Source organism: Canis aureus, chromosome 10 (genome assembly GCF_053574225.1).
Source record: "Canis aureus isolate CA01 chromosome 10, VMU_Caureus_v.1.0, whole genome shotgun sequence".
NCBI lineage: Eukaryota > Metazoa > Chordata > Mammalia > Carnivora > Canidae > Canis > Canis aureus.
In genome coordinates, this window is record NC_135620.1 from 60,095,938 (window position 1) to 60,104,547 (window position 8,610).

Below are 8,610 nucleotides of genomic sequence, written 5' to 3' on the forward strand. Positions count from 1 at the left end.
ACAGAGAGCAGCTTCCCACTCCTGGATCAGTTCCAGACCGGCTACTGCCAGACTTCTTTTACATGAGAGGCTAAAAAAATGTTTTATTATTTTTACTTTGTCTCTATAAAATTATATGTGATTAAACTTTATCCAGTATGAAGAGAAATGATTTGAGGTTGTTTCATGCTCAATTTATTTTTTTTCAAAGATTTTATTCATTTATTCATGAGAAACAGAGAGAGAGAGAGAGAAGCAGAGACACAGGCAGAGGGAGAAGCAGGCTCCATGCAGGGAGCGACATGGGACTTGATCCCGGGTCTCTGGGATCACGCCCCGAGTCAAAGGCAGATGCTCAACCGCTGAGCCACCCAGGAATCCCTCATGCTCAACTTATTAAAATCATATGAGAAGGCTCTAATTTCCAGGATGGATTGTAGTTTTAAGGGTGTTTATTATTATTTTAAGTGATTATCATTATGCATGGGTAATAATAACTATATTTTCTAACACAAGAGCAACATGGAACTAGTTTTTCAGATTAAAACCCAAAGTTGAACAGCTAGCAAGGTATTTTATGGGGGGGGGGGTGGTAATCAATTGAGGGATTCTAGAGAGAGATAGGAGGAGTGGTAACCTAGGAAAGACCAGGAAAATTCTTGGAAAGACAAGATTCCAAGATTTTCTGGTTCTTATTTGGCAAGCCCCCTCCTTTGTTCCACATTAGCTACCTTGCCTCCCTTCTGGTAGGGAGGGTTTTTTCTCTTTTTTCTCTTCTTTTTTTTTTAAAAAGACTAGTCTTTGGGGTCACAGAGAGAGATTAATCATAATTCTCATCATGTGTCTTATGTAAGGACTTCTATCTATTAATAATAACATAAGAAGTGCCCTTGAAATCACCACCCAACATGGAGTGGTCCCTGGGTGGCTCAGTCGGGTTAAGCCACCAATGCTTGATTTTGGCTCAGGTCATGATCTCAGGATCGTGAGATTGAGCCCTGCATCAGGCTCCAAGCTGGGTGTGGAGCCTGCTTGAGATTATCCTCCACCTTCTGCTCCCCCCGCCATTTTTTCTCTCTCTCTAGTAAATAAATAAATAAAATCTAAAAAAAAGAAAGAAATCACCACCCAACATGGAAACGAGAACCCTGACAACAGGTTCCATCTGTCTATATGATCCTTACTCATCTATCCCCTTGGATGCATTAAAAAAAAAAAATTTATTCAATGGCACTTATTGAAGACAGTAAGGCATCGGGGGGGGGGGGGTCATGATTGTAGTTATAGGGACTCCTGAAATGAGGTCTTGCAGAAGGGGATTAGACTCAACTCTGAACATAGTGTGGACAAGTAGGACTGTATAGCCAAGGAACAGGATAGGGATTAGTGTAGAGCAAATCACTAAGTGGAAGGAAGCATCAGATGTAAAGGGTGATTCTGGCTAAAGGTACTCAACAGGACTCTTGCTGAAGATAAGCCACAATGATCAGATATCCAGGGTGAGGTTTCTTGCTAAATTGATTTAGCAGGGTTCTGGCTAACACTGGATTTTACAAGGAAGCCTATAGAAGGGTCTAGAAGAAGATTAGATTAGCTAAAGTTTAGTCAAGAAAAGAATCTTGTGAGTTGTGAGGAAAAATTTTTATTGAAACTGTTGCTTGAGGCTTCTGGGTGGCTGACTCAGTTAAGTGTCTGCTTTGGGCTCAGGTCATGATCCCAAGGTCTGGGATCAAGCCCTGAGTTGAGTTCTCTGCTTGATGGGGAGTCTGCTCCTCCCTCTCCCTCTGCCTGCAGCTCCCACTCCTTGTGCTCTCTCTCTCTCTCTCTCTCTCTCTCTGTGTCAAATAAATAAATAAAATCTTAAAAAAAAAAAGAAACTGTTGCTCTATTAAAACACCATAAACATTTCATTAATGACACACTGCAGACTGTCCCAAGAAGTCTTACAATTTACCTGAACATTCTTGGTTTCCTTTTTCATCCACAGTGAGAAGATCTATGATTCCTCACCACCCTCCACGTTGGAAATTGTGTCATGGTAACCTCTAACCATCACCTAACCCTGTGATTCTTCCCATTTCACAAAAGAGAAAAAAAACCCAAAAAGCAGAGAACTTCTGGTGTTAAGTCTCAAAGTAGACATTCTAATCTATTTTTATTGCAGTAAAACTTTGATTAGCTGGAACTAACATTGTGAATAGTCAGATCCCTCACTCTGCTCACCTGACTTTGACAGCAGAGCATAGATAAAGACATCATCTCTCATCTGGTAATAGTCTATTCAGTCTTAGCCTCTGTAGTCTTCCTTCTAAACAAACCTCCAGAGGGCTAACCCCATGAATTTTCTAAAAATATAAACCAGATCAGGTTTCTCTCCAGTTTAAAACACTCCACCAGACCAAAAGTTCAAGCTCATTTGCATGACAGTTAAAGCCATTCATAACCGTGGCCTTTGCCAATAGACCCTGCCCTGGGGAGGATTACCTTTCTGGAAAATGAGCTCATTGAGGGCATGGAGCAGTCTTGTCATACACCATTTGTTTTTAATGGGTGTTTTTGGAATAACCAAATGAATGAATGAAGAAATGAAGGAACCAGTTGTAGGTAGGCCTGGATATTACCTATGTTATAGCCTTTGAAGTAGCCTTGATCTGGTGGAGACTGTAGTTGATCCTTGATACCTATAAGCAATAGTTGCTTTATAAAATACAATATGGTATTCTTGCTGTGAGTCTGATTTTAAATTGTACTTGTTTTTATTGTCTGGTGTCCAATTTATCTTATTTTACACGCAGAGTTCATAAGTGATAATTTATTCAAATTTCTAGAGGGGTATCAAAAATTTTATTTGATTGGCATGCATTTAAAAAACTTTATTATTTAAATATTTTTTATTATTTTATTTGAGAGAGTGGGAGAGAGCAGAAACAATGGGGAGAGGGAGAAGCAGGCTCCCCACTGAGCGGGGAGCCCACACAAGGCAATCCTAGGGCTCTGGAATCAGGACCTGAGCCAAAGGCAGATGGTTAACCTACTGAGCCACCAAGCACCCCTAAAATTTCCCATTTAAATATAAGTATTTAGATTTTTTTTGTTTCAAATAACTCTTTATATATAATTTTATATTTATATATATAGTTATATCAAAACTGATAGTACATAGTATAACTGGAAGGAAGAACTAAACTTAAAAGGATATGCTGAAAAGATGGCATTTGTGAACACAATAAATAAAAGTTCCCTCCCCCTCCCAACACCCCAACAAAACAAAAACAAAAAAAACAGTTGTAATGTACATGGAAAATTGTGCACAGCAGATTTCTTTTTTTTTAATAAAAAGTAGATTCAGGAGCACATCCAATTATAACTATTTTTTATATTCCCCAAATGAATGAGACCATATAATGTTTGTCCTTCTCTGATTGACTTATTTACTTATTTCACTCAGCATAATACCCTCCAGTTCCATCCACGTCGAAGCAAATGGTGGGTATTTGTCATTTCTAATGGCTGAATAATATTCCATTGTATATAATGTGGAAATTCTTAAAACCTATCTTTTTTTAACCCTGTAAGTTTAATTTATAAATCTGTTTTCCATTTAGAAATCTGATAGTTTTTTTAATGTAAATAAGCAATTCCCTTTTTTAAATTAATTGATTTTAAATTACATTTGTACGCTTAAATGCATTTGATTTTCTTATATGTTTTAGTTGCCTGACAACAAACTCAACACTTTCATAAGCAGAAGCTTAAGAAAACTGCTTTTTTTATTTTATTTTATTTATTTTATTTTTTAAAAAAATTTTTTTTTTAGGTATTTATTTATTTATTTATGATAGTCACAGAGAGAGAGAGAGGCAGAGACACAGGCAGAGGGAGAAGCAGGCCCCATGCACCGGGAGCCCGACGTGGGATTCGATCCCGGGTCTCCAGGATCGCACCCTGGGCCAAAGGCAGGCGCCAAACCGCTGCGCCATCCAGGGATCCCAAGAAAACTGCTTTTGTTGTTAGTATGTTAAACAATATGTTAAATGACTTAAAAGTCTGTTAAACAACTCTTGAACACCTAATACATTTCTGTATAGAATACCTCTAAAATTTTGTAACATTCAAAGCAGTTTCTAGATTCAAGCAAATTCTCCTCCGTCTTCCAACTTTAAATTATAAGACTGACTGCCAGATTCTCTTAAACATTGTAAACAAACACAGCTTTTCCTGAATTAAATGGAAATGTTAATACTATGTGCTTTTTAATATATATATATGTATATGTATATATATATATTTATTTATTTGAAGGGAAGAGAAGTGAGGGGGAGAGAGAGAGAGAGAGAGAGGGAGAAGCAGACTCCCTGCTGAGCAGAGTGCCAGACATGGGGCTTGATCCTGCGACCGTGGGATCATGACCAGAACTGAATTCAAATGCTTAACCAACTGAGCCAGCCAGGTGCCCCAATACTATGTGCTTAATTAATTCATTTTCTCTGTACTTAATGATAAATCTTCCCAGGATTGAAAAGTCACTCACCTAAGGAGAATTGTTTTAGCTTCTCGGGGAGGCTGAAGATACTTGGTCCAAAATTCAGGAATAGGAATCATTTTATATATCTGACATATATATCAAGTAGTCTATTATAGTTACAATATATCAAGTAGTCTGTTATAGTTACAATATACAATATCCCACCCTGTGTATTGGGAATTTGCTTGCCCATGCCTCTTAGAAATAATTTTGGTTACCTAATTTGCATTAGTAACTAACTTCTGTCACCTGATTGTATCAAGACTCTGCTGCAGTGCTAGCAATTTATATTCCTCTCATTTTTTTTCCCAGAGATATAGAGAAAGAGAAATGGTCAGGCAGTGGGGGGAGGGACAAAAGGAGAGAGAGTATCCCAAGCAGGCTCCAAACCCAAAGTGGAGCTCTATGTGGGGCTGGATCTCACTACCCTGAGATCATGACATGATCCAAAATCAGAAGTTACATGCTTAACCAACTCAGCCACTTAGGCACCCTATCCTCTCCTATTTTTGTCAAGCTCTTGGCAGCAGCCTCACAGTGATTCTTTGCTTTTATTTCCCTAGAGGGAGAGAGAGAGAGAGAGGGAAGGGGGAGGGAGGGGCAGAGGGAAAAAAAGAATCTCAAGCAGGCTCCATACCCAGTGTGGGGCCCAAAGTGGGGCTTGATCTCACAATCCTGCAATCATGACCTGAGCCAAAATCAGGAATAAGATGCTTAACCAACTGAGCCACCCACGCACTTCAACCCCGTAGTGATTCTAAAAATAGGTTATACCTAATTGATATAGTTTCCATTTAAAGTTTACTTATTTTACAGTTTATGCTCATTATAAAAAAATTACAAATATAGTCAAATAAAATCAAAATTTCCTGAAAGTAAAACTCAAAATCTAAGCTAAATCAAACAATTATTAATATCTTTATGTGTTCCCACCTCTCATTCTGTGGGGACTGTGTGTGTGTGTGTGTGTGTGTGGGTGTGGGTGTGGGTGTAACAGGACACTTTTGGCTGTTTGAGGCCAGCAGTGACCTCACTGCAATTTCCCATCCTTGTGCATTTGCATTCATTGCAATGCTGAGGCTTTTATTTTGGAACTAGAGAACATTTGGGTCGGAGGCAGGGTGAACAAAGAGAAGGAAAAACTAAAGGAGACAGGATGGTGTGTATCTCATCCTACTCGCTGAACAGGGAGAGACTGATTAGAGTCAGAAATAGAATAGACCATCAAGTCTCCACCATTTTCCTCATTGCTTTTCACTAATGGGGGGATAGAAACAACTCCAGTTGGGAACTTGCTCCCCAAAATAACCGGCAGAGACTGCTTCTGCTTTGGGGAGAGGTGGCTCAGAGATACCATATTTGAACATACATATAAAGTGATGCAATTCATGCAATCCTCCAACTGATGCTTTGAAGGGTGTATTAGTTTCCTATTGCTGTTGTAACAAATTGCCACACACCTAAAACAACATACATATATTCTCTTATAATTCTGAAGGTCAGACGTCTGTCTTCTGGACTAATCAAGAGGTGAGCAGAGCTGGTTCTTTCTGGAGGTTTTAGGGAAGAATCTGCTTTCTGATTTTTTTTCCAAGTTCCAGAGGCTGCCCACATTCTTGGCTCATGGCCCTGGACCACATCACCTTTTCTTCCCCTTCTTCCATCAGCCCATCATTTTCTTCCCCCTTTACTCTCTCTGCCTCCCTCTTAATAAGGATCCTTTAATTACATTCAGAGCTCACCTGGGTAATCCAAGCTTATCTCCCTGTTTTGGTCCACTGGGGCTACTATAACAAAATGCCATAGACTGGTGGCTTATAAACAACAAACATTTATTTCTGACTGTCCTGGAGGCTGCTAAGTCCAATATCATGGTGCTGTAAATCTGGTGTCTGGTGTGGGCCAGCTTCTTTGTTGATGACTATCTTCTCCCTGTAACCTCAGATGGCAGAGGGACTAGCCAGCTCTCTGGGGTCTCTTTGATAAGGGCACTAATCTCCATCATAAGGGTTCTGTTCTCATGACCTAATCACCTCCCAAAGGCCCCACATCCTGATACCATCATCTTGGGGGTTAGGATTTCAACATATGAATTTTGAGGGCACACAAGCATTCAGATTTCCCCATCTCAAGATCCATAAGTTAATTACATCTTTGCCATATAAAGTAAGGTACTTACAGGTTCCAGGGATTAGGATATTGACATTTTTGAGAGCCATTATTCAACCCACTACGTGCCTACTATTTGCCAGTTACTACTGTTTGAGTTCCAGAGAGATAGCAGTGATTAAAATGAGAAAGCTCTGAGCCTGGACAGAGTTGGAGTTTAATGAATAGATGGGGAAGGTGATCAAACCATGCAAATCTTATAAGCCTTAGCCACTTGATTAGATTTTATTCAATGGGCAATGGGAAGCCAGGAAGTAGCATTATTCAGTTTGTGTTTTTTTATTTTTTTAAAGATTTATTTATTCATGACAGACACACACACACAGAGAGAGAGAGAGAGAGAGAGAGAGAGAGAAGCAGAGACACAGGCAGAGGGAGAAGCAGGCTCCATGCAGGGAACCTGATGTGGGTCTCGATCCCGGATCTCCAGGATCACACCCTGGGCTGAAGGCGGCGCTAAACCGTTGAGCCGTCAGGGCTGCCCCAGTTTGTGTTTTTTTTAAAAGATCATTCTAGGGGCACCTGGGTGGCTCAGTCGGTGAAGCATCCTATTCTTGATTTTATTTATTTATTCACGAGAGAGACACAGAGAGAGAGGCAGAGACATAGGGAGAGGGAGGAGAAGCAGGCTCCTTGCAGGGGAGCCTGATGTGAGCTCAATCCCAGAACTTTGGGATCACTTCCTAAGCCAAAGGCAGCTGCTTAACTGCTGAGCCACCTACGCGTCCCTGTCATTAGATTTTTCAATGGCAGTCATGGAAGCAATCAGATAATGCAGTAGGATTTCCAAGTGATTAAAGGGAAAAAAAGTTAGAAACCAGAATTTTATATCCAGCAAACTGTTGTTCAGATACAGTTGTTCAGGATGACAAAATGCTTCTCAAGTACAGGCAGTCCTCACTTTGCACAAAAGGGCAGGGCCAGAAGCATGTGCAAGCAGAAGCCACACAGAACCAATTTAGTAATGAGAAAAGTTATGATTGTTTCATGACCTTAAACATTTTTGCCAAAACTTTAAAAGCTGTCTTACTGTTGGTTGTAAATGTATGGGGAAATGAAAAACAGTCAAACTAAAATTTATTTAGTGCATTGAAATGTAAAGCTTAGAAACATTGAGAATTAAATATTTTATTTATTTGTAAAGAAAGTATCAATAGCAGTTTGATTAATGCTTACCTTTTTCTTTTCTTCATATAAATTATGACGTAAGGAGTTAATCTGTCCTCAACTCTTTGTTGTCCACTTTGAGATTTCTCTGTCTTTCCTCGAATAAATTCCTTGATGGTGTTGCCTTTGGAAAAGGTTTTCCTCATCAACAAATAATATGTGATGATCATCATAACCACTTGGGTGTCCTGATTTCCTGACTCTGACCATAAACAAAACTTAAGTTTTCTTAGTATCCTCATAGCATGCCCATGCAGCTTCCTAGCAAGTTCAGACACAAATGAGTATATGCAATGAAATGGAATGTAAGCTTCCAGTAACCTATCATAACAGAAAATGATGTATTCACTCATTCATGCTTCAAAAACTGAGGTGTAGCTACTGAGAGCTGAGCTTCTTAACCACCTTCTCTAGAAAGTTTCCCTGTTCTGGAACAATCTGTATCTTGCTCAATAAAATATTCATATTAAGTAAATTCTCTGAATTTTCTTTTGGCAGAAGCAATGAGCGGGATAGGGTGGGGGGAGACCCTGTGGTTTAGTGTAAAGTTATTCTTGAGGTCCTCGTTTTGTTTGGAGAGCTTTGGTGTTCAGCCCAATGACTGCCATGAGCAATACGTTTCTCAGGACTCACCTCTGACTCTCCTTGAAGCTGTTAGATTAATTAAATGAGGAGGCTGCTAGACCGATGTGGCACTCATGCTGTGGTGGCTGAGTTAAGCAAACCAAAATCTAAGCCTGCAAATGCCACAAGCTTGCAGAAATGAAAAA